Here is a 26,893-nt window from a genome sequence, read left to right as displayed (position 1 = left end):
TTGCTGATGAGGATACTGCAAATGCTAACTAACTACTGCTAGGACATAAATGAAAAATTAATTTCATTCACATATCATACTACTTATCCTGAAGTATTTTTAAAGTAAAGTTTCACAAAGATGATATAATAATCTAATGCCCAATTTTGGAATGCTTTAGTCTTTTATCTACTTTCATGACTGCTAAATGAATAGCACTGATGGCATTATTGGAAATCTCAAGACTACGTCAATACAAGGCAAAATGATGAAGTCATTATCTTTATTCCCTACTTTAAACTCAGTATCCAAAACTAAATGACAAAAGCAGCATCTCTTCTGATGTTCTCTCCCTAGGTGTTTGCCACCACAATCTTCCCATCTGTCCAGACCAGGTACTGGGATTCATCCTCAGTACCTGGGCACCTTCTCAGTCAAAAAAAATAACATATTTAGGTGGTCACTGTGGTGTGTTGAATGGTGGCCTCCAAAAAGATACGCCCATGGCTTAATCTCCAAACATGTGAATGTGGCCTTATCTGGAAAAAGGGTCTCTGTAGATATAATTAAGCTAAGGAACTTGACATGAGTTTATCCTGGATTATCTATATGGTCCCTAAATCCAATGACAAGTATCCTTATAAGAGAGAGGCAGACAGAGATGTGACACAGAAGACAGGGAAAGAGGAGGAGGCCGTGCGAAGACAGGACAGAGATTGGAGTGATGCAGCCACAAGCCAAGGAATGCCAGGAGTCCCTAGAAGCTAAGAGGCTGGGAAAGATTTTTGCCTACAGCCATTGCAGGGAATGATGTCTTGCCAACAACGTGATTTCAGACTTCTGGCCTCCAGATCCGTGAGAATAAGTTTCTGTAGTTTTAAGCCACCAGACTTATGGCGACAGCCCAGAGAACTAACATAGTCACCAAATCCTCTTGAGACCTACCTTTTTAATGTCCTTGAATCCATCCTTTTGCCTCTATCACATGTCACTGGCATAATTCAGGCCACCATTAATTTCCATGCAAATTCTGATTGACAGGAAAAGAGACTGAGAGGTAGTAGCAAAGACAACCTCTGATCTGAGTTTTATTGGGGCCTTGTCTTACAAACCCTGCATGTCATACCCATTATCCGCCCAAACTGAGCACTTCTGGAAATGGGAAAATGCCAACGTACCTGATTGTCATCATCAACTAACTTCCTTAACATATCTGGCAGTCAGGCGAGCCATGCAGCAGACACAGGCCTAGTTTACCTTCACCTGAGTTTGAGAAACTGTACAGATTTCTCACATCTGTCCAAAAGAAAGAAAACAATCTGCTTCCTTTTTTTCACGTATGTCTGATATTGCTTCAGTACGCTGGAAAACACAGACCTCTTGTGAATCTAAACATTTCTCCTTTCGTCTTGGACTGAAGAAAAGCTACGGCAGGAAAGGGACTCCAGTGCTCAGTGGTATTAACTGGATTAAAGCGTGAGCTGACTGATTGGAAGGAGACTTCGGCAAAAGCTCCAGGGCAGGGAGAGCAATGAGTCCAACCGTAATATTGATAAATGGTTGCTCAGCGCTTAGAGAGCTGCTTTCTGAATCTTCAGAGCTTTAAAGCCTGCAAAAAAAAAAAAAAAAAAATGATCTCTCCACTAAGGTGGATGCCCATGGGCAGATGTTCTAGCAACTGTACCACTCTACTAAGTCTAGAGAACCCAGGCTCCTGGGGCTAATTAGGTTATTGGTTTCCAAGAACCGTTTGGCTCCAGGCGAGCTACCTACTCCCAGAGACAGAAATCTATTCTAGGTTCTATATTGCAGAATGTTTTCCCACTGGTTTAATGCAATCTCAATGGTCTTTATCCATAATGTAGGTGTTTCACGAATACCATTCCAATAGGTTACCAATTACCGATTACAGGCCATGGTGCCGAGAACGAATTCTTTAAGCCTTCTCCACGCTTTAGGACACTTCAGAATTTCTCTTGACAGTTGTTTACTCATTTTTAGATTCCAGCACTTCATCTCTTCTTTCTCAACATCTCCACCCAGACATTATAAGAATAAGACTAAAAACATCGCAGCATATAAAATTTGGAGGGAGGCGGTGAGAAAATCTGGGGGAACTTTCCACTCGAAGCCTCTTCTGTTAATGTCTATCACAGCTTCTCATTACCCAAGAACAGAAATCACAGTGAATGCTTCTGTCATAACACATGCAAGAAATAACTAACCGGATTGTAAAGAGACAGTTTTTATTGTATTTATTTTGGGTTGGATATAGAAATAGGCCATCGAGGAGCATGTATATGTGCATAAATACAGATATACATTTCAGCAACATAAAATTGTACTATCACAAAAGTGTGACCGTAAAGTAATGAGATGTATTTCTTTGTCAGATTGTGGAAATCACTTGTCATTCTGTATATGCAAGTATACTATAATTGTATTTCAAATGCAGCAACACTGAAATAGCTAAGCTCACAAATATGCTGGAGTCCCTTCTCGGTTCAACACTCACGCAGTTGGCTTTACGACTCTCACAAATGTTCCAAAACCCCAGCTCCATGATCATAATGAACATGTAGACAAATTAGGTGGACATACAGCAGTAGTAGCCCATGGAGGCACCTTAACTGAGTAAGTGACTATCACCCTGCATTCTGTTGATCCAGTTGTGGCGGTTCTGAAAAGGTCCCCTTGTTGAAAGGAAAAGAAAGTCCAAAGTTTTCATGCCCCGCATGGCTGACACTTGTATATCTGATATTCCTTTAATTACCATTTATGGACTAGGTACCATATATATATATATATATATATATATATATATATATATATATAATCTCTAATCCCTACAGCCACTCACAAATGTGCAGATTATCATCATTACCATTTTACAGATAAGGAAACAGGCTTATAAAGGTTAAATGACTTGCCTAGAGGCTCGCAAGTGATAAATAGACGAGCACATATTAGAACTTCTGTGTAATTACCAATCTTCTGTCTCATTACCAAGCCTTGTGACTCAAAGACAAAGCCCTTCATGCCCACAATTCATATTAAAATGTAAATGTAGATGGCACAGATACTGAAGACTGGGTGTAACTCACACTATCAGTAAGGAAAACCATGAATTCCCATATCTGGTAAAGACGGGGCAGGAAAAGGTTCTAGAAGAGCAGGAAGGGCATCTGAGGGGCCTGGGAACACTGTGCGCCTTCTCACAATTCTGCCCGAGGAAGTCTGGAGTTCTCAAAGCCCCTTTCTTATTTCATCTCATTGCGGATAAAGCCCGTTCTCGTTCTGGGGCTTCAAAAGTAGCAAGCACATTTGAATTACCCAATTCATCATGAGAGTATTGTTAGGAAAATGCCAACGCTATCAGAAATGAATTAAATTTTTCTGACAGATTGAGTTCGACTCATGCTCTCCTTTTCTTTCAACTGATATGTCATTGCTGGTTTTTTTCACGATCTTGATATCTTTGCTTAGCTAGCTTTGTGCTACAGATGCAACATTTCCAGCCACTAGGGACCAAGTCAGGGTTCAGGCTTTTCTGTCTGAGTTCAAATTTTCAGAGTTCAGAGGAAGGCAGCACCAAGGTCACCGAAATTAGAATAACCAAAGTGAGGGGCGCCTGGGTGGCGCAGTCGGTTAAGCGTCCGACTTCAGCCAGGTCACGATCTCGCGGTCCGGGAGTTGGAGCCCCGCGTCGGGCTCTGGGCTGATGGCTCAGAGCCTGGAGCCTGTTTCCGATTCTGTGTCTCCCTCTCTCTCTGCCCCTCGCCCGTTCATGCTCTGTCTCTCTCTGTCCCAAAAATAAATAAACATTGAAAAAAAAATTAAAAAAAAAAAAAAAAAGAATAACCAAAGCGAAAAATGTACCAAGTGAGGCCTTATGGCTTACTCCCTAACATGACCAAGAGAAAGAGGTAGGGAATAAGATTGCTTGCATGACATTGTTTTGGTGCGGCTGTTGTTTCCAAGATCAGAGTCTCTTCAGTTCTGGTTAAATTCTCCGCATCTTTGACTCTGCATGTGGTACTCAGACCCATGTTATTGCTACAGTTTGGGGACTGTCACTAAGAAAAAGTGCTGAGTCACAAAATTGGACACCAGAAGCCAGTAAGTAAAAACACCTACACGCAAGGTTGTATTAAAATGTAATGAAGTCAAGAAATTTCTCTAGGGGGCCTTGTCTTTTTATTGAAGTAAAATAATTTTCCATGCCATGGTTGTCTCATTTTATATTTGCAGCTTTGATGACAAGGGGGAAAAAAAGGAAGAAAGAAAGGGAAGAGAGAGAGGAAGGAAGGTAGGAAAGAAGGGAGGGAGAGGAAGGGAGGGAGGGAAGGAAGGAAGGAAGAGAAAGAAAGAAAGAAAAGAAAAGCCTTGTTATCCACGTACTCTTCTGGAAATAGATGAGAATAGCTCAGAATCCCAGGGCTGTGGTGTGCTCTTTCATTAGAAAACAAAATGATTCATGCCAGCAGAGTCACGCTTTCAAGTGTCAGATGTTATTTGGTGTTGGCACGGTATAATGGAAGGGGCTGGAACTTAAAAAACTAAACACTGTGAATTTAAAATCCAGCCCCTGCTCCTAACCTTCTATGACCTTGAACAAATCATTTAAATCCGTTGGTTCAGTGTCTTAAGCATAGTAGACCACATATTTGGATTAGAATCACCAGAGGATACTGTTAAAAGTGCAGAATCTTGGGTCCAAACCACCACTGGAATTGAATAGCAGGTAGAGGCATGGATCTGAATTTTAAATAATCTCCAAGGAAATCCTTAAGTAGTGCTCTGGCTTCAATGATCCAATCTCTACAATGATTTCCTTAGATTAAGTGATCTGTAAAGCCCCTCACAGCTCTAACACCTTATAATTTTATAAACTAAAGGGATGATTGCCCAATAGATTAACAAATTGTGTTATTCCCATATAATGGATTACTACTAAGCAATAAAAATAAATGAATTAGTGACACATGCAACGTGAGTGGATCTTAAAATAGTTATGCTAAAGAAATAAATTACACAAAAGAAAAAGATGATTCCACATACCTGAAATCCAAAATTACAAAGTGATCTATAGTCACAGTGATTGTCTAGAAATGGGGACAAAAAAGGGATTACCAAGGAGCACCATAAAACTTTTAGGGTGAAGGCCATGTTCATTATCCTGATTAAGGTGACAGTTTCCCAGGTAAAAGCATATGTAAAAATTTATGAAATGGTACACTTGGAATTTGAAACCTGTGCCTCAATAGGTGGTTTTAAAAAAAAAAAGGAAGAAAGAAGGAAAGAAAAAGAGTAGGAGCTTGGGGAAGCCTTAACATCCCAAAAGATTCCTGTCCAAGTGTAGAAGACGACCATCAGAGGGCAGGACGAGGGAGTGCTCCTGGACAGAGAGCAGGGGGCATCATCAAACACAGAGGGAGTCACAGGCATCCTAAACTGTTCCACCTCAAAGGCCAGAGAAGTCATCTGGAAGCTATAAAAGCCTACGCTGTCGCCTGCACGACCTGGGTACCAGAAGACTGCCAGCTGCCCAACCCACCGACCCCAGCTGCTGATGCCACTGGGATACTCCCCACGTGCCTCCTGCTGCAGCGTGGTTGGTGAGTGCCTGGACCTGCCCACACGGTTACGGCACCGCGTCGCCCATCACATTCAGCCCAGGCCAGCATCAGGGCTTTTGAGACTCCAACAGTGGGGAAGGTGGTGTCCATTTAAGATGACCTTGCTGGCACAAAGGAGTCTCAAACTAGAGTCGTGTTGAGCCCTTGCTCCAGGCTCTTCCAAAAGAAAGTTTCCAGCTCCCACTGTCACTAGGCTGATACCAGTATCACAGTCTATGTCTACACATTCTCTTCTCTTACCTTCCCGACTGGCTGCCCCCACCTCTCCCACGTGGGGGATTCATAAAAACAAATGACCTCATTCTGATGAAGCACGTACATCGGCACAGAGAGTGCAGGGGAACTGCCTACACCCTGAGCTCTGAGCTCTGCTTTCTGTAGCCTTGAAAGAACTTTACTGGAAGCTCTGGCAGAAAGTTAAATTGAATAAAGATCAAAGTTGATAAAATTCCTGGTAAACCCACAAATGGTCCACTTTAAAGGCAACAGTCCTATTCACTTCTGATTAAAATGGAAATTGTCTGTGAAGAACCTCCTTGGAACAAAGTTGAATGATGGGACTAGATTAAGAGAGAAGTTCATTACCCTTAAGTGAAAAATGCACAAAGCCATCATTCAGAGGCAGTAATGGAGTAGCGATGGTAAAGAGATAATTAAAAGGACAACTTAAACTTAGCTGAACAATTTTGGAGATCCTCAGGGCACTGAAAATGGAACCAAGTCCCCCCAAATACATATTATCCTGACTGCTAAGATGATCAGATTACTGTCTCGTCTTATATGTTGGTCCAGTTACCTCTGAGTATCACAGCACAGATATTAGAAACAAGTTCTGCCCATGGCCTCTAGTCTGTTTTTTTCTGGTTTCAGAGAAGGCATCTACTTCTGTTCATTTCCTCAGCCCCTATATTTATCCCAAGCAGCAGGTGCCTGTTTTACCTGACCAGTCATGGGGAGGCATGTATTGGCATAATCACTCTTCTTCCCCCACCCCCATTACCACCACCCAGCTCCAGAAGCAATCAACGTGGTAGACTCTTACCACCTTTACTAAAGAATAGAAATTTGCTGCTAATTACAGAAATCAGGGGCGACATTAATTAGACTCTAAACCAGCACTGTCCCCCTCCTTCCTCCTGCCCATTTTTTCATTTCAGTAATGCATGCAGCCTCACTGACAGCAGACTCTCTTAGGAAAAGTAGAATTGATAACATTCTGAATTCCACATGTTAGCCATAGATTGTTCTGCAAATCTTGGTGGGTCCTGTTATTTAGTAAAGAGCGTGAAAATCTCAAAGAATGATTGGAAGTTTGTGGACCAAGTATGGGTCTTTCCCTCCTGCACTGTCTGCATTTTGGAGATAAGAACTACTAACTACAGGCTGGAGAATTTCCTGTATTTGTACAGGAACACACTGCATGTACACAGAGCATTTCCCACTCACAGAGGCCAGGACCAGGTGAGGCTATATGATGACAGGTTTAGGTTTAGACGCTATGGCCAAAGTTCATCTTAACAAAGCAACCTGGCCACTCAGATCTCCAGACTCTTCTCCCAATTGCTGGTGACTCAGAATGACCTCAAGGAGTTCAATTACCACCATTCTAACTCTATTTTCTTCCAACACGCACAATCAAATTCCTGTAGGGATATTGAAAATTACTAAGAAGAGACACTTTGGTTTCCTCAGATGAAAATGAATCCAGATGAAAACACAGTATTGTAATTCTTAATCATTGAGATTTCTGAAGGCTGGCAGGTGTAACTAGATAGTCATCAGCAATGAGACTGTAGGGTAAGAATCGAATGCAAGGCATCAAACTGGACACAGTTAACCAGAAGGTTCACCTGAGGAATGAAACTTGTAGACCCTTAAGCTTTAAAGGTGCTCCAGGAGAACCAGGTGGTAATTATAAAATAGGATTCATGGAGAGCACTTTTAAATCACAGTGAAGAGCTCATTTCTGAAGCCATTGGTTAAGTTATTGCTTCTGACCATCGCCATGGCTGCCAATCCCTTTTACAGAGCCAAAAAAGAAACCAATTTTAGCTCCAACTTCTTTAACCTCTTACCTTTCCTAGGAAGGAATGTTCTTCAGAGAATCTGAAAGTTGAATCTTCTAGTAATAAACACTTTAGAAGACAGACAGAAAGAAAAATCTCAGTTGAGAAACTTTTCACAAACTAACTCAAGAGGAGTTATTAAAAACAAGTGAAAAGAAATGGCATACTGGCCGCAGCTGTGACTGCCTGCTCTTGAAAGTAGGAATGTGGCAGAAAGAAATTTTTTGTGGAAAGAGTTAGTATTATTGTTGACGCCAGACAGGCTGGGCTGTGTATGGGTCTGAGGGTAATTGCCCACTTGTTTTTAAGCACCCTAAAGCCCTGGGGAGCATCGATGTGGCTCTCCTGAGGGCTCATCACGCACACACATCTGGGCACCCACAGAAAAAGGCATTGCCCATCTGGATTCACGACGTTGCTGTTTCTGCGGGGAAGCTTCTTTATTACTTAGGAATACAGTGAGTGATTTAAACTTACTTTTGTGCTTGGGAGCAAGCAATTTACAATTAACCCCACACAGATTATTTGTTTCTTTAATACTACGCAAAGCAATCTACAGATTCAATGCAACCTCTATCAAAATTTCAGTGGCATTTTTCACAGAACTAGAAAAAATTAATTCTAAAATTTGTACAGAACCACAAGAGATCCCCAAAAGCTGAAACAATCTTGAGAAAGAAGAACAAAGCTGTAGGTATCCTACTCTCTGATTTCAAACCGTACTACAAGGCTATCGTGTTCAAAACAGTATGGTATTGGCATAAAGTAGACACACAGATCAATGGACCAGAATTGAGGCCCAGAAATAAGCCCATGCAGATATAGACAATTAGCTCATGACGGAGGAGTCAAGAACGTACAATGGAGAAAGTCTCTTCAATAAGCGGTGCCGAAAAACCTGGAAAGCCACAGGCAAAGGAATGAAACTAGACCCCTATTTTACACCATACACAAAAATTAACTCAAAATGGATCAGAGACCCAAATCTGCAACTGAAACTGTAAAATTCTTAAAAGAAAACATAGGCAATAAGGGCCATGACATTGGTCTTAGCATTGTGTTTATGGACCTGATTCCAAAGGCAAGGGAAACAAAAGCAAAAATAAACAAGTGGGACTACGTCAAACTTAAAAGCTTCTGCATGGCAAAGGACACCATCATCAAAAAAACAAAAACAAAAACAAAACCAAAAAAACAAACAAAAAAAAAACAACCTGCTGAATGGGAGAACATACTTGCAAAGCATATATCCAATAAGGGGTTAATATCCAAAATGTATAAAGAATTCATACAACTCAATAATAGAAAAAATTCACAATTTTTAAAATAAGCAGAGAACCTGAATAGATTGGTGGGAATGTAAGTTGGCACAGCCACTATGGACAACATAGAGATTCTTCAAAAAATTCAGAATAAATCTACCAAAAAAATAATAAAATAAATGATTTGCCTCAAAAATAAAAAATAGAATAAATCTACCATGGGATCCAGCTATTCCACTTCTGGGTATTTATCCAAAGTATACAAAAACATAATTTGAAAAGATATAGGCACCCCTCTGTTCATCGCAGCATTATTTACAATAGGTAAGATATGGAAACAACCCAAGTGTTAACCGAACATATAAAGAGGATGTGGTATGTGTGTCTGTGCATTATACATATAAAATAATTATATCATATATAGACACTCATACACATGCATGACAGAATACTACTCAGCCATCAAGAAGAATGAAACTGAAATTTTGCCCTTTGCAACAACATAGACCATTGTGCTAGATGAAATGAGTCAGAAAAGAAAAATATCGTGTGATTTCACTTGTACGTGGAAGCCAAATAAATAAATAAATAAAACAATGAACAAGCAAAACAACACAAAAACAAACTCATAGATACAGAGAACAGATTGGTAGCTCCCAGATGGAAAGAGGGTCGGGAGATGGGCAAAATGGGTGAAGGGGGTCAATTGTATGGTGATGGAGGGTAACTAGACTTTCAGTGGTGATCATTTTGTAGTGTATACAGATGTCTAATTACAATGTTGTACACCTGTACATATATATACAGTGAATGCCATTAAAAATGCTACATACAAATTTTACCCCAATAAAAATATTAGGTATGTATTACTGTTATAATTTTTTAAAGCTAATAAAGTTTCTATTTAAAAGAAACAATTAAGATCCTCTACCATTGCTCTGGGGGATCTAAAAACAGTGATGAAGGAGAACTAGCTTCTTGAGTTTGAGCCTCAGGAACTCAACTTGGGAAGAGAAGGGCTCAGTGGTTCTGGCTAGGTATAAATCCTCAGAGTGAGAAATCTGGCTAGGCTCAGATACCATCCATAGGTTGTAGAGGTGACCGTGCTGGTCCCATGTGGACAAAATGGTTCTCTTTGTGGCTCTGCTCCTTAGCCTCTGATGGTCCCAGAGTTCAGAATTAGTTGCAGTGGTGAATCATCTGGGATCTGTTGGAACCAGGAATAAATATTGCCTTAATTAATGCTCACATGAACACAAGACTGGCTTTGCCATACAACCCTGGACCTGGGGCATTCTGCAGGCTTCTTCCTCTCTTCATGGAACCTAAGTTTGTTGAGTGCTTGCCCCAGGACCCTGATAAGCTACTGGGGTGGTGAAATATCTGAGAGGAAGTCCTAACTCCACAAGCAGATAAAGTAACTCTTAAATATCTATGAATGCACCCTTCTAATGCTACAAAAAGAAGGAGGAACAAGGTTCTGTGAGCATGTGAGAAAACAGGAAGTGCTTTATTCTTCCTGAGAAGGGTGAAAGAGAACCTCAGGAAGAGGGAGACTTTGAGCCAGGTCTTGAAATCCAGGAGGATGTTGCGATGCAGAGGAATCAGAGACAAGCACCTTCAGGAGAAGGAACAGCATAAACGAAGACACAGAGACCTCACCCCTCTCAGAGAACATCCCGTAGTACATGTGGCTAAAATGAGAGTGACAGGGTGTGGAAGGAGACAAGATAAGACAGTAGAAGGAGGCTGGGGACAAAATAGAAAAGGCCTTACAAATGCCCTAGACTTCACCCTTTGGACATTAGGGCACCATGGAAGTCTTTTAGGGCAGATAAGATGTAATCTAATGTGCATTTTTAAATAGTCACTCTGGCATCATTGTGGGGTGTGAATTTGGGGGTTGATGTAGAACTTGGAAGAAAGAAAAACTCTTGCAGTATTTGGCAGGTGGGAAATGAGGAGGCCTAAGCCAAACAGTGAAGTAGTGGGTATCAAAGTAATATTTCTGATGGACAAGTAACAGACTTGGGAGATTCATTGGAAGGGGAGCTTGAAGGAAAGGGAGACAGAGAAGAATTCCCAAATGTCTAGCTTTTGTCTAAGCTAGAGGAATGTTCTTTCCATGAAGCATGGAAGGGGCTATTGAGGGAGGAAAAGATGGGGTGAGGGAAAGGGGTCTTTTGGTCATGTTGAGCTGGCAGCTTAGAATGTATAGTAGAGAGTTGGGAATGCAGATCCCGACCTCAGATATTTACGATGCTTGTTTTCGCATGACCAAACGGAGACTAGGAAATGTTAGATAGTATGTCCAAGGATTCCTAGTAAGTGGTGACTTTGTGTCATCTTGTGTCCCTGGGTTTTATCATGGTATCTGAAGTGAATAAATGTCACTTCATTAGCCCAAAACCAGAGAAAAGAAAGGGCAGAATCTGGAAAACACCAGATTCTAAGGGCAGGCAGACTGAGAATGAGCCAATAAGGGCTGAGAGAGAACAGCAGGATTGGTATTGTAAAAGCCAAGGAAGAAGAATTTCAAGAAAGATGAAATGTCACGTGGCTTGAAGCTTGGGGAAGAGGAGAATTTGGCCATCTGGGGTCATTTTCACCTTTGATAGAGATGAATGTGAGAGCTAGTTTGGAAATGATTGAAGAGAGAATAAGAAGTAAAACAATGGAAGAGAAACATCCAGACTACACTTCCAGAGAATTCAGGCTTACAGAAAGGAGTGAAAAAGTGGGGAGCTTGAGGGAGGGTTTTCGGAGTTGGCTGGATGGTTGGTCCTAAAGGATGAAGTAGACTAGAGTGCATTTATGGGCAGAGAAAAAGGCTCTAGTGGACAGAAAGAGGCCAGAGATAGAAATCAGTGGCTTAGGTAAGGGTGAGCTTAAGGAGAAGAGGCAGTGGAGTGACTTTGTGACATAACACATCTAATCCTCTGAAACAGAAGGGAAGTAAAAATTATTAACAAGGAAGCACTCCTTGAAAACTAGCCTCTAGGGGGCCCCTGGGTGGCTCTGTCGGTTAAGCAACTGACTCGATTTCAGCTCCCTTTCGGGAGATAAGGCCCCGAGTCCCGCTCTGCACTGCTTGGGATCCCTGCTTGGGATCTCTCTTTCCCTCTGTTTCTCTGCCCCTTTCCTGCTCTTTCTCTTGCTCAAAATAAATAAATAAACTTAAAAAAAAAATCAGCCTTCAGGTTTAGGATTACTTCTTGATTTCGTGTCATGAATTACTCCAAAAGTGGCTAATTAGAAAAATCATAGCACTCGCTCTAATTGACATTGAAAAGCCCAAAGGCTGGGTTTTCAATTCTATTTGGCATTGGCCAAACAGAGGTTTAACTTGAGGCTCTTATTTTCGGGTTTTTATTTTGGTCTATTTCAACCTTGATTTAACAACTGGAAATATCAGACGAAAAGGGACATAAAAAAGAGAAGGTATTTCATTTCACCATGGACTCAGCCTTCCAGGAAATACCACCATTCCACAGCGGCAATAAGTGATACTATAGCCCCTACCCAAAACTCTTCACCTCCTGGTTATGCTGGACCAATTAGGGGGCCATTGACATTCCCCACAACAATGGAGCTCACACCATACAACTGACACCACAGACACTAAAAAATAAATTGCGATCTATTCCTCATTCACACTACAGCCCTCTTCCTGAATGCAATTCCTTCTACAAAAGCAAGAACTCTGGTCTTTGGTTTCTCACGGCTTCAGTTTTATGATATGGTCCAATCGATGAGGATTTACTTCAGCCAAAATTTTCAGTGGCAAAGCTTAGGATTTTAACTGTCTTTAAATGTATTTCTCTAATTTTATAATAATTGTCCTACTTCTTTCTTCTCCATGTACTATCCTTATCCTGAAAACATACCAGATCTGAGGTTCTGTGTAACTGAAGCTTGGGTTTGGATATTATGTAGATGAGCGAGAAATGAAAAGGATTTATTTTTCCGAAACCACCCATCCTCCTGATACGATGAGGGTCTGAGGAAAGTTTTACGTAACCCTCCCACTCCCCACAAACGTACCTTACAAAGTTTTGCAAGGGGCAAGTGACAAATGGCACAAACACATGTACCTTTGGCTGAAAGAGCTAAGTCCGATTCGTAAGCAAAACATGTACTTTAGTCTCCGATGTTCTCAACGGATATGTTCAAGGGCTTAATGGTCATAGCACACTAAACCATGCCACGTCCTGCATGACTCTGTGAGTCATCAACCCTACCGCATCCAGCTCTGTACTCTGTTCATGTCCTGCAACCACGTCTTCCTGGATTCATTGTCATTTCTTGTTACACTTCGAGTCCGAATGCTTTATCTTCCCCCTTCTTTTTCTGGAATAAACCAGAGCATTTTAGATGTTAAATGTTGCCTCTATGAAACAAAAGAAATCGCCAAAGTGGGTCTCTCTCTAATCTTTCTGGGTCGTCTAGTATGACTGGAAGGTTGTTGGCTAACAGTGCAGGAGATGTCGCCCTCTAATGGAGAAAGTGTTTTCAGGCGCTCACCGGTTCAGTGCCACCCGTAAAAGGTCATTTGGCTTTTGGCTCTGCTTCCATTTTGCCAATCATCCTCCCAAAAAAATTCACTAAAAACTCAACTCTCTTTATCTTTCCTTACAAACCAGTTCTTCATTTTACTTCTAACACATTTTTCTTTATAAAATTAATATATGCTAATTGCTTTAATATTCAGAAAACACAAACAGATCAAAGACAATAAAAATCCCAAGAGTCAGAAATAATCACTATTAACATTTTGAACTTTATAATCCTTCCAGTCTTTTTCTCTGCACCCTCAGAAACAAATACACAGATACATGTATCTATATGTAATTTTAGAGCGTTTCCTAAAATGGATTTATATACTTCTTCTTTCCATGTGACAATAGATCGTGTCTTCTGTACCAGTTAATATTTGTTTCTTTGATAAAAAATGATAGTTTCTAAATATAAATGCTAACTGCGACCAACAAAATAATCCAAAGACTCATAAAGGTACACACACAGACAGACACACACACACACACACACACACACACACGCCCCTTATGCTGTCCATCTGAGGTAGCCAAAGTTAATATCCTGTTTTGTAACCACCTAGATCTTCCTCTACCTCGCAGAAACTTTCACACACATATACAGAGATTCTAGCTTTTCTTTACAAAATGGGCTCTTGCCCTGTATATTATTATGAAAAAAACTTTGCATGCAATACATCACAGATATTCCTCCAGGTCAATAAATCAAGGCCTAATTCCTTATATTAGAACCACATTAGTAGAACACAGCATGGATATACCGTAATTGCCATCCCTCGTCCTATTGACAGACATTCAATTATTCCCAGATTTTTGCCTGACCTGCGTGCTTTACTGCCTATAAGATAGATTCTCATAAATAAAACTGCTGGTCAAGGGTTGCACACTTCTAATTTGGAACATTTTAGAAGTTTCCGTCAAATTCCTTTGCAAAGAGTTTGTAAAAATCCCAACTCTTCCCGGCCATGTAGGAATGTGCCTGTCCCTGCAGCCTTACCAGCACTAAATGCTATGTTCCTCTTTCACCTTTCCACTCTGAGGGTTGAGAAATTGTACCTTGTTTTTACTTTCACTTGCATTTCCTCAAATACTAGTTCACTTTTGTGTTTTTTATGTGTGAATATTCCTCTAAAATACATGTTTAAAGTCTTGGGATTTTAACATATTAGCATACCGTTGATTATTTAATCAATCTCCTCCTATCACATACAAGAGTTTTATCCAACGTCTTCAAGTTATTAGTGATACTGCAATTAAGATCCAGCTCTATTTTTGTGTGTGTCTACCTATTTGCTCAGACTAAATTCCTGGAACTGGAATTGTTGTGTTCATGAGCACTGGTAAGCAGAGCAATTAAGAGTGTGGGTCCTGGGGGCTCAGTTCAGTGTCTGACTCCCGATTTCAGCTCAGTCATGATCCCAGCATCATGGGATAGAGCCCTGCATTGGGCTCTGTGCTGGGTGTGGAGCCTGCTTAAGATTCTCTCTCCCCCACTCCTGCCCTTCCACCCCTCTCTAAAATAGGAGAGAAGAGAGGAGAGGAGAGGAGGGGAGGGGAGGGGAGGGGAGGGGAGGGGAGGGGAGGAGAGGAGAAGAGAAGAGAAGAGAAGAGAAGAGAAGAGGAGAAAATAAATAAAATAAAATAGTGTGGGTTCTGGAGTCAGACTGTTTGGACTGAATTCTAGATTTATCACTCTCTAGTAGTGTGACTTGAGGCAAGTTGTTGAGCCTTTCTTGTTTCAGTTTCCTTATCTGCAAAGTGGAAATAATAATATAAAACTCAGGATTGTTGAGAAATGAAACTTGTTAGTACAGACAAAGCTCTTGGAACAGTCTCTGGGATACAGTAGGTGCTAAATAAGCACCTGCTAGTGTTACAAACACCTTTAAGGCTTTCAACGGATGTTAAAAGTGAGTTTTGACCCAGGCACTTGGAACCCAGACTCCAGAACCAGGTTCTCACCCACTCTGCTTACTGGCACTCAGGAACACAATACTTCCAGGTCTGGCATTGAGTCCGAGGAGATAGAGAGACATCCACGAAGTAACTTACATGGACCTTAATGGCAACAGATGTTCCACCTTAAAGTTAGGTGCCTGAACAAAATATTCAAAGGGCGAAAATGAGGGCCTTCTTCCTCCCTTGGATCGTTTAGGCAGAAAGGGCTGCAAGTTTGGAAGGGGAAGTAGGTGTGACCAGCATGTCTCCGGCTGAGCTGTGCTGGGGGCCCTCATCAATGGGGGGAGGAGGAGTGCATGGTGATCCTCATCTCAAGCCTCCTACCCTCTTCCCCCACCATGGTCCGTCCTCTGACAGGCCAGAAGATGCAATTAGCAAGTAGACAGACGGGAAGAGAAGAATGAGAGGTGACTGAAACCACTGTCCGCAAGATGGGTGGCCCATCAACCACAGACGTCAGCTGGGGGAAGGCGAAGAAAAGCATCACCTCGGACTGAAGGGTGAAGTGTGATTTGTATCTTGGACTGTATACTCTTCGTCTCTGAGGCAAGCCGGTGTTTGGGACTTTGACCACAGGCCAATCTATTCCACATGAGTAATCAGAAAAGTCAGGGCGCCAGCCAAGTTTTCAGCCAGGGACAGGGGCAGATTCCACCGCTGAATAAATTTTCAAGGGGTGATAGGAGATACAAACAAAAAACTCATCACGCCTGTTCAACGTAAAGATCCCACATAATAAAACACTGACTTCCAGAAAACTTGTCTCCATTTACTCTCCAATGAGCCGCGTAAGGAGTCTGTTCTCTCCTCGCCCCAAACCCTCATGATCTACAATTTGGTTTCCCAAACAGACTTTAATTGCGTGAAGAGAACAAACGGAGAGGCTGACACAGATACGTTGTTTGGCAAGTATGTTTCTAACGGGCCAGCCGGTCTCTTAGGAGATTAGTTAATGCAAACAGGGCCTGTAGAATGAAGTCACTTTGGGAGTTGACGAGTCTGGTTCCCACACGCCCACCTGAGGACCAGCCCTGGGTCTCCCGCAGCCCGGAGGCTCCAGAGGGGGTCCGAGGCCCTCCGGGAAGCCAGCTGGCTTCCAGCTCTGCGTCTCTTCAGCACCATTTAAGCCGCAACAAGCACAACAGCCGGCTTTGAGGAGGGAGCGCATGAAATGGCCTCCGGGGACCAAGAAGCTACACGTTCACAGACTAAGAGATCCGGTGTCTAATTGCCAAGCGGCGAGTCGTCGAGCATCTCATTGAGAGGGAGCATTTGAACGAGGAGCCGAAATAACCCCGACTCCATTCGGCACAGCATGAGAGCTGAGCCCCACGATGAGCAAAAATAGCAGGTCTGCGGGGCCGTGGAAAGGTGCTGGCAGTGGGGCGTGTGCGCATTGCCGTGACAGGCAAACACAACACCAGGAAAACACTTAATCTTCCTGCTTATCCCCAGAAGGACTAATAACCAGGGTGAGAGGGAGCGCCGCATCCTTCTTCATTTAGAAACGAGCTGCCCCTAATGCCGTGCTCTCCCAGTTTATAGACCAAATACCTGCTCGCACTAAAACTGCCACATATTATAAACCTCACCGAGGAAGTGAATCCATCACGTTCCCGCTCCCTTAAGGATAGTTTTTCCCTGGAGTACATAACCCATTACTGCATATCTTGTAGAAATCAAATGCAGACTCCATACTCCACCACAGAACAAATAGGTTTTGTAGGGGGGAAAAAAATGCACAAATCATGACATTTTGTTTTTCTTTTAGCTTCAAGGCTTTTATTTCGTTACGGTTACTGTTGGGTTCTTTGTCTTTAAGTAGCCATTCCTCCGGCATCCCTCCCCTGGATTTGAGCCAGAGCTGAGGAAAAAAAAACGTCACGGTCACCTTGGTCTCTGGGCGCAGACTCAAGGGTGGCATCCAGGCCAGTCTGGACCACAGCGAGAAGTGGGTTGAGGGGTGCGAAGATGTCTTTCAGTTAACTTGGACCCTTTTCTGACTCTCTCCCCCTCATTCATACAGGTTCCTGACTTCATTCAACCGAGGAGGGCGACCATTTCTGCGATGCCACTGACACGAGGCTCCACAGGTTCAGGGGTTTGTCGTTCACCCCCGTGTCCCCGTGCCCAACACAGGGCTTGGCACACGGTAAGCCATGAATGAGGATTTGGCGAAAGAATCTCTATGTGAATGAAAGAGTGAGTTGAGTACATTTAAAGACAACTATAGGGCCACCTGGGTGCCTCAGCCTGTTAAGTGTCTGACTTTTGACTTCGGTTCAGGTCATGATCTTGTGGTTCGAGAGTTCGAGCCCCACGTCAGGTTCTGCATTGACAGAGCCTGCTTGGGATCCTCTCCCTCTCCTTCCCTCTCGGCCCCTCCCCTGCTTGTGCTCTCTCCCTCGCTCTCCCAAAATAAATAAATAAGCTCAAAAAAATTCAAAGACAACTCTAGAAGGAATCCAGAGATTGATTCTAATGCTAGACGTTGAGGACATTAATGCTTGTGATAGGCAGGGCACTTGAAGGCTCGTTTAATCCCCACACACCTCATACTCAGCAGTTGTTGCATTTATCTGGGCTTGCCTCTTCCAGCCCAAGCTGCAGCTGGAAACTGAGTTGTTTCCATAACTTTAGAAACACAAAGCAGTGATGACTTTAAGGAATAAAGATCTCAGTGGTTTCTTGAGTCAGCCTCCTTCTTGTGCTGTGTCTCATCGATATGCCCAGCCAGATCGATGGATCAATCCATCTTTTTTCTTAAATTGCAGAGGGAAGGTGGGAGGAGTCAAAAGTCACGTTTTAACATCAGAGAGCACTTTTACACACTTAAAATCATGTTAAACGCCTGGGGCTTGGCTCACTGAATTTATCCTTGGCTTTAAACTCGTCCAGAGTGGTTAGAGATGGTTAGAGCCGGGAAAGCAATGCGACCCAACTAGGCAAATGACAGTGCTCAGTTAAAGCTCTAAGAATGTGCAGGTACGCCGAGCATGTGTAGCGCTTTAGGGACACCCCGAAATGTCACAATAACTAACAGAATCTTAAAAGGGGGCTTAAGCCAAGGAGATCCTGTTGTGTTTTGATGTATCCCCAACACCACACAACCTTAGTTATCTCTCTTAAACCTAAAGTTTGGAGAGAAGGGATTATTTTAGTTCTCTGAGTGGTTAAATTGTAGATAAACAAGAGCATGTGGGGGCGCCTGGGTGGCTCAGTCGGTTGAGCAACAGACTTCGGCTCAGGTCATGATCTCACGGTCTGTGAGTTCGAGCCCCACATCGGGCTCTGTGCTGACAGCTCAGAGCCTGGAGCCTGCTTCGGATTCTGTGTCTCCCTCTCTCTCTGCCCTTCCCCCACTCACACTCTGTCTCTCTCTCCCTCAAGAATGAATAAACGTTAAAAAAAATTTAAACAAGAGTACGTGGCACTTTGCTTCAAGGAACAAACAACGTCTGATGCATGCTGAAGCCTCTGTGGGCATGGTAGAGCCCTTTCTTAGGCTAAGTTTTGTCAAATGGACAGCATGACATCATTTCCAATTTTCCTACCCCTGAAAAGACGTATTTACGTTCAAGAAACATATTTTTCCCCCTAACTTTCCTTCCATTGTTGTATCCAGGATGCAACAATATTAAGCGAGGCTGACCATCATGGTCCAAACGGAGAACTTCCTGTGTACATGGCTGAGTGGTCAAGGCCTGCCTTTGTCGCTCATGAACGTCATTGAAGATAAACCATTATCTCTGTCGTGTATGATTCTAGGCTGAAGCACAGCTGAGCCTTGCTCATTTCAGCTCAAGAAAGAGAATTCAATAGGCACAAAAACTCTGTTTAAGTATTTGTTCTCAAGGAAATTGCTCAAAACTTGCCTCCTATATGCAGTTTATGAGTAATAAGTTAGCCATTTTCATGATGTCAAAACTCACGGTCATGTGAATTTAAGATAATCCCCAAAGTAATTGTTTAAACACAAAGTAATATCTGGTTTTAAGTGGAGGTTTCCAGGAGAGCTTAGGGGCCCCTAAACTAGGAACTTTAATCTGTTAGTTCAGATGGAAAAGGAGCAAGAAGGAGCTTTCTTCTTTGATTCTGATATTCTCCTTCTTGGTATTATTGCACAGACCCAGAGATTCATTGGACACTATCTCAAACTCCATTTCGGTAGCCCATGGCAGAAAAGTTGACCATCTCTATAACTTTCGTGTCCTTTTCTCTTTCTTTCTTTCTTTCTTTCTTTCTTTCTTTCTTTCTTTCTTTCTCTCTTTCTATGCTAGATTTGATCTCCACTTGAACTTTTTGTCCCCTCGTCCTTCTGGTCTTTAAAACACAGCATCAGAGAAACAAAGCTTTGTATGGACTAATATTCCTGGGCTTTCCCCACTGAAGGTCCGTCTTTGTATATTTTCACACATGAAATAGCAGAGGAGATGGCCCCACTGTGGAGAAGCTCGTGGACCCCACTGAGCACAGCCCTCTGATTTCAGTCTAGGGAACCAAGGCCCAACATACAGGACCAACATGAATGAGGAGAGAGGGCCACCTTCGTTCATGTGGCTTCATGGACGCTCCCTCACTGCCAACAGCCTACCTTCCCAATTCTACTCTTTTCTCGATCCTGACTCAACATTCAAAAACTTAGAAATCTTTCTCGTGCCTCATTTTGCATTGTGCAGTTATAAAGACTTCATTTCAATTATCTCCTAGATTAGGACATTCAAAGTACTGGTGGACTGTGTAATGTGCCAATGAAAAGTCAGTTTTCCTTTTCTAGAAGGTCCGTTGATTCTTAACTTTTCTTCATATTCTCTGCCACCCTCTCTTTACCCACCACACACACGAGTGGCTGAACTTTTCCATATTTCCATCGGCCATATCTTTCTGCCCAAGTGGTCAAGCACATTTGTTCAGATCCATTCTCTCTGTTTCCACGAAGCTTTGATAAAGGATCCCATCTCTCTGGCTCCTCCTCCATCAACCCTGAGTGACCACATCTGTCTTTGGACACACGCCTTAGGGTACCTTGAGGGTGAGGCATGTCAGCCTAATTCATAACTGCATGATAGTGATGCTAACAGACATTCACAGGAAGCTCATCAGGGACCTAGAAGTATTCTTAGCCCTCTCAGAGGCTAACTCACTTAACCCCTACAATTAACCCTACCCTAAGTTCTGTTATTGTCATTGCACAGAGGGGACGTCTGAGGCACAGGGGACACCTGAGCTGCAGGAATTGAAAACAACGTGGTCCAGCGTTACTCGGCTGAGAAGTAACCGAGACAGGTTTTAAACACAGGCAGTCGGGTTCTGGAAGCCCCGTTCTAACCACTGTGATATACTGCCTCTCCCTATGAGGAGGACAGACAAAGAAGGCGGGCCGCTTCAGCCATCAGTCCCAAGAAAGAATTATATATCCACTCAGGTATTACAGAGATCATTATAGAGTAAAATACAGCAAATATTTTGGTCTGAGTATTTTTGGACTGTAACCATTTAAAAGCAACTTTCATTTTATTGGCAGGAGAATTACAGATTTCTATGCTATAAACAGCAATGGACTGAGGCATAAATAAAAAAAAAAAACTTTAACCATTTTCTATCTTTTGTAGAGAGGAAAGGGAGTTTTCTGTAGCCCATAGGCATTTTGTTGGTGGGTTGAGAGGTCTTTCTTTATGCAGATGGGCTTTCTGGCTTTAAGTCTACTGGAAGCTTTTATTTTCTAGATCTTGCCTGACAACCAGTGTTTCACTCACTGTGGGCCCCACACAGCTTCTCATAAAATATTTTGCTTCTAAGTGAGTTGTGAAAATGGGACTCACAAAATGATGACAGAAATATTGCTTTTAAAACCTTCCATAAGGCTTCATGGTAACAAAATAGAATGTATGAGGGGGGAAAAATGTCTAGTTGGTGTTACAAAGGTGTACAGGAAATAGGACAGGGTTTCTTTTTATTTGAAGCCACTGAAAAAAATCATTTAAGGCCATAATATACTCATACAACCTCTTTTGTTAAAAATAATATTGAGATTGTACCAAAATAATTTCCCTAGAAATTACATAAGACACAGATAACATTAATTTCAGTGACTTATTACTAGATAAAAATGAGGAAGTACCTTCTATACACTGTTAAGAGGAAAATTAGAAGAACATTCTCCTTGTGAAATTTCAATGAAGGGCAAGTGACAAGAAGACATCCCGGATATTCAGAGCTTTGGAAACTATACTCCCTGTGTACTATTTCTGACTTCATTATTAAGGATGTGTTTTAGCAAAACACAAAAGCAAACCCAGTTGAGGAGGAAATCTGAGCTGTAACAAACAGGGAAGCTAGCCAAGCAGTGCAGTATAAAGAAAGTCCCCGGTGCAAACGTGGAGCAAACCCAGAAGGTCCACACAACACCGATAGACAGTCTGGTCTGGAGCCATGTCCTAGTGCTATGGCGAATAGGCATACTTTCTTCCAACAGTCAGAATCAGAAATGGCATATAGAACCTTTGAAAAAATATTACAGATTTTGCAAAGAAACCAAACATGGTGTGATCTGGGGCACGGTGGAGGAGAAAAGCCGTGTGACCTTGATGAGTGAAGAATTCCCCTGACAAGGACATGAGGTTAGGCGTAGGGCATGGCGTGTCTTTCCCTGCTGGCCAGTTACCCTGCTCAGCTCTGCAGTAAATACTCTTTATGTGGTTATGGCGCGACTGCCCTTCTTTACAGGTGTAGGGCCGAATGGAGATTACTAACCTTGACAACATAAAAGTAAGGGTATAACCAGCCCAGATTGGAAACTTACGGGGAGGAGAGGTATAGGAACGTATGGGAAGATAATTTCTTCATTTGACCTAATGAGAGTGAAGAGATACTATCGCGAAGTAGAGATTTAAGGGTCCTATTTAGTTACGAAAGCACAAGTATAAAGGAACCACCTGCCAATAAGTACTCCCACCGACACTTACCGTGACATAAAATCTGTGATTTACTTCAGGTTACTATTGTCCTGAGGGGGCAAAAAAAAAAAAAAAAAAAAAAAAAAAAAAACAAACATTCTATCCCCTCTTCAGATTTCTCTAATTCAAGACACCTCTGATTCCGAGAAGCTCCTCCTGATTATCCAGACACCCCAACTTTAGAAAACGCTGTTGATCTCTTCTTGTGGCAAGCACAGCTGCTCAGCACATAAAACAGAGTACACAAACAATAATCATAGTCCTTCACGATCAAAATCCTGCTCTTGGCTGGTAAATCTCCAGCCCTGTCCCATCTGCAGGCATACTGTGGTCCAACTCGAAGCCATCCTTCAAAAAGCCCTTTCTGGCCAGTGCCTGATAGTCCCATTTGGAAAGGATGGTCTGACATTAATGGAAAGATCACGGATTTATGTGGTCAGACCGGGCTCATGTCCTGCTTCCGTTGCTTATTTCTCTGAAACTTCACATTATTTAATCTGTCCAAACTTTAGATTCCCTGTGTGTAAAAGGGAGGTAGTGGCATCCACCTCACAGGTGGTATTGATGATTAACCGAAATAACATTCGAGACATTTAGTGAAGCGCTTGCCACATAGTGGGCTGCAATTTCCCTCCCTTCCCTTCATAGATTAAATCTATTGTGTTGAATATGAAGTGTTCTTAATATATCTGATCTTCATTTCTTTCTATTTAAACACCTGTGAGCATCAGTAGAACTTTTATGAAGTGTTCTTTCATGTCTAAATTTCCACAATTCTGTGCCTGGGACCCTAACTGAACATAGAGCCCTCCTAGTCAAGCAGGTCCTGGGCTGGACCAGAAACTGGATTACTGCTGCCACCTGGTGGTTACAAGGGGGAAATTTGAGGCCGCGTTTCTTAGAAGCCTATGTGCTAAGGTCCAAATGGCCATGGGCCGCCTGCCCTGCCCCCACTCCTACATTTTATGTTAGAGAGAACCTGGTGGAGGCAAGACGCCTCGATTTGTTTCTGACAGCAGTATGTGGAAAGGGAGATGCATACTGCTTTGTTTTCACCTTTTGGATTAGATCAAGGTCAAGAATGACATGGGCAAAAATGTAAAGTTGAATCTGAGGGTCTGACATTCTTTCCTATTTCTCTTCCTCATAGCATCTTTGATTTCCCTTGTCTTCATCATATATATGCAATTTGTTCCTCGGATCAAAAGCTGTTCAGAAAAACACTCTGACGAAATAATTCCCTCTAGGGTATAAGTGCTAATGAGGATTAATATTAACATGTAGTGTTTGCATTTTTTCTCTTTTTTAATAGAGGAATTATATGTACATGATACAAATTCTAAGTTCTCCTCCGAAACCGCCGAATTCCATTCCAAGGGCACCTTTTTATCCATATCCTACCAGAGATTTTCTGCCCATGTACAAATATAACTTTTTATTATGTTTAAAAGGCAAATGCTATACAAGTTATTCTGCATCTAGCTCTTTTCACCTAATGTATCTTAAAGATGATGTCATGGTATTTGCACTTTTAACAGGAATTAAAACTCAACCCTCCTCGGGGCAAAAAGAACACACCTCCGTGGAAGTGGAGTGATCATCAAGCTGGGATAGAGGAGGTTTGTGGCAGTGAGTCTCGAACTTTAGTGAGGATATGAGTCACCCGGGAAAGTTACAAAATAGGTGGGGTCCATTTCTGATTCAATAGGCCTGGGGTGGGGCTGGGAATGACCTGTTTAATGAGGAGTGTGGTTGATCCTAATGCAGGCTCTATAACAACACTTTGAGACTCACTATTTAAAGGTAGAAGGTCTCAGCCCTGATTGCATATTAGAATCACCTGGGGAACCTCTAAAAAATCATTACAGATTCTGATTAGCTTAGTCTGGGCTGGTTCCCAGGTAAATCTTACACATGGCCCGCATTAACGCAGTGACTCTCAAATGCTTACTGGAATCATTAGGAAAGCATGAAGAAACACTGATGGCTGGGTCACAATCCTAAGAGGTGAGGTCGTTGGTCTAGGGTGTGGCTGGCCTACTGTATGCTTTTAGAGTTCCCCAGGTGATTCAGATGTACAGCCAGGGTTGAGAAAACCTGTTTTAAGAACGTGCGTACTGTAATTCCAGAGTCACGACAGGTGACGCTGACAGATCAAGGAATGTGCTTGTGTCCCGCACCACTATTTTGTATAGACATGGGAGAGCAGAAGTAAAGCTAGCATGTTACCCTTCTCTGTTTTCTTCTTTCTAATAAACAGTTTGCAATATTCACTAAATATTTGTTCAGTGGGAACACTTTCTGTCATTAGTATGGTAGAAGGACAGTATGACAGTTAACTGTCCATTTTTGACCTATAAGACCAATGAAAGGAGTTAAACATGAAGAGAGGGCTAAACCCCATTTCTAGCAAGACCAGATTTGGGCTGGTCATACTCCTGAGAGTTCCCCATGGTCTGGTCACAGGTATTTTCTTCATTCCTCTGGGCCATGACAATTGGATTGGCGGAACCATTGCTGAAACTTCTGTGATGAGACCCCATCAAGCAGTTTCCGTATTAAGCTCCATCAACTGCTCTCGACAAAGACCAGCATAGAGCTGAGGATACAGCCAGTATTCTATTTCCAACTGCCAAAATAGGTTGATGGCTTTTTTAAATTAAAGTATAATTGGCAAATACCTTTATATTAGTTTCAGGTATATAACATAATATTTGTATACACTGTGAAATGACAGGCTTACTTTTTTTAAACCTCTCTTTCCAGTGACCTCTCTGGATGGCAAACAAATTACTTTTTTGTTTTTTAACTTGATTGGGCACAAGAACAAGGAGAGAACTGTTAATATTTCTCCGGCTGTGCACTCTGGCAAGACACCAGCTTAAGCTGTTTAATTTACAGCAATATGGCTGCGGGCAAGTCAGCCTAATGATGGAAACTAAAGATTTAGAGTTAAATATTAAATTTATCTTAGTCTTTATTTCTTGCTGTTTCAACCAATAAAAAAAAACGCCTCTGGGATATTCTAGTGTGAGCGTATCTAGCTTGTGGTGCCTTATGTACAGCCAGAAAGACATTGAACTCTAAATTACACTTGGAGCAGCCACAGCATTTGTTTCTTCTTTACTTTATGTTGGTGGTATAACCTCTACTAGTTGGGAACGTGATACACTTCACAGGTTCATGTCGAAAGTAACTTGGCCTGGGTTTTCTGTTATGGGATAATAGACCCACGTCGACGCAGAAGACCTACGTCTTTCTCTTTGGGAAATTTTCTATCAACTGGGGTACTGGATAAGCAAACCAGTGAAGATGCAGAGGAAGGTGCTATGGTGAAGGCTTTTTCTAATTTGTGGCTCCTGCTATTTAAATCCAAGTTCATGGTTGATGAGTACGTGCCAGGGCTATAATCAAGAAAGGTGGATGGCCGTTCACTTTTTTCTTACCCATTTACTGAAACAGCACAAACTAAATCCTGCCCTCGATGTTCTGGTGAAACAGCTATCCATGCATTGGATGCATTGGAAGGCAGTGTTTTCTTCTCCACTCTTACCTTGGATTAAGTCCTCTCCTGCTCTGGGTCCTGGCGATCCCTCCTTTCCTCTGGAAGTCTCCTCTTGGCTTTTGGACCTCCTCAGTTCCAGCTCCTCTTCCTCATCTGGTTGGTGTCCTCTCTTTTCTTCGCTGGTTCCCATCTCTTCACCTGACCCTTAAATGTGGACACTCGCAAGCTTCTGTCCTGTGCCTCTTCTGTTCTCAGTCCATCTTCTCCCAGGCCATTCCTCCACTCCCGTAGTGTCCACTCCTGTCCATGTGTCGATGACTCTTGGCCCCACATCTCAGCTCCAGCCTTTCCTGAGGCCCACATCCTGTGGGTCTAACTCAGTCCACACCCCACAGCATTGCAAACTCAACCAAACCGATTGTACCACTTCGCTCCATATAACCAATTCCTTCTCTCTTTTTTAATTGAATAAATTTGACACGAGACATTGTGTAAGTTTAAATATACAGCACAGGGGCGCCTGGGTGGCTCAGTTGGTTGAGCGTCTGACTGTATCTCAGGTCGAATCTCACACTCTGTGAGTTCGAGCCCCACGTCAGGCTCCATGCCCATCTCCTGGAGCCTGTTTCCGACTCTGTGCCTGCCGTCTGACTCTCTCCCGTCCGTTGTCTGTGCCAAAAAAATAAATAAAGGTTAAAAAAAAAATTTTTTTTAATAATAAATAAATAAATAAATAAGTATACAGCACATTGCTTCGATGCATTTGTGTGTTTTAGTACGATTGCCGATGTCCAATTTCTTCCCGTGTCATCAGCTTCTCAATCTGGAAACTTCTCCCTGGCTCGTCACCCTCAATCCTGTAATGGCAGAAAGAGCTGTCTAGTCTTCTGCCTCCACTTCTGCTTTGTTTACATATCATTCCTCTCTTGGGCTATTCCTATAACTTCCTACCTGGTTCTCCTTAATTCCAG

The 26,893-nt window shown here is 42.4% G+C and overlaps 1 long non-coding RNA gene across 1 annotated transcript in view; it reads left to right on the top strand.

The window, feature by feature from the left end:
- LOC111561888 overlaps positions 1-26,893 on the top strand; it is a 66,872-nt gene that overhangs the window by 22,529 nt on the left and 17,450 nt on the right. The window contains exon 2 of the long non-coding RNA XR_002744895.2: positions 17,488-17,613. This is a non-coding gene — a long non-coding RNA (uncharacterized LOC111561888). The remainder of the gene's footprint in view (positions 1-17,487; positions 17,614-26,893) is intronic.

The sequence above is a fragment of the Felis catus genome, chromosome C1 (genome assembly GCF_018350175.1).
Source record: "Felis catus isolate Fca126 chromosome C1, F.catus_Fca126_mat1.0, whole genome shotgun sequence".
In the NCBI taxonomy this organism is placed as follows: Eukaryota; Metazoa; Chordata; class Mammalia; order Carnivora; family Felidae; genus Felis; species Felis catus.
This window is presented reverse-complemented; position numbering and strand designations above follow the sequence as displayed.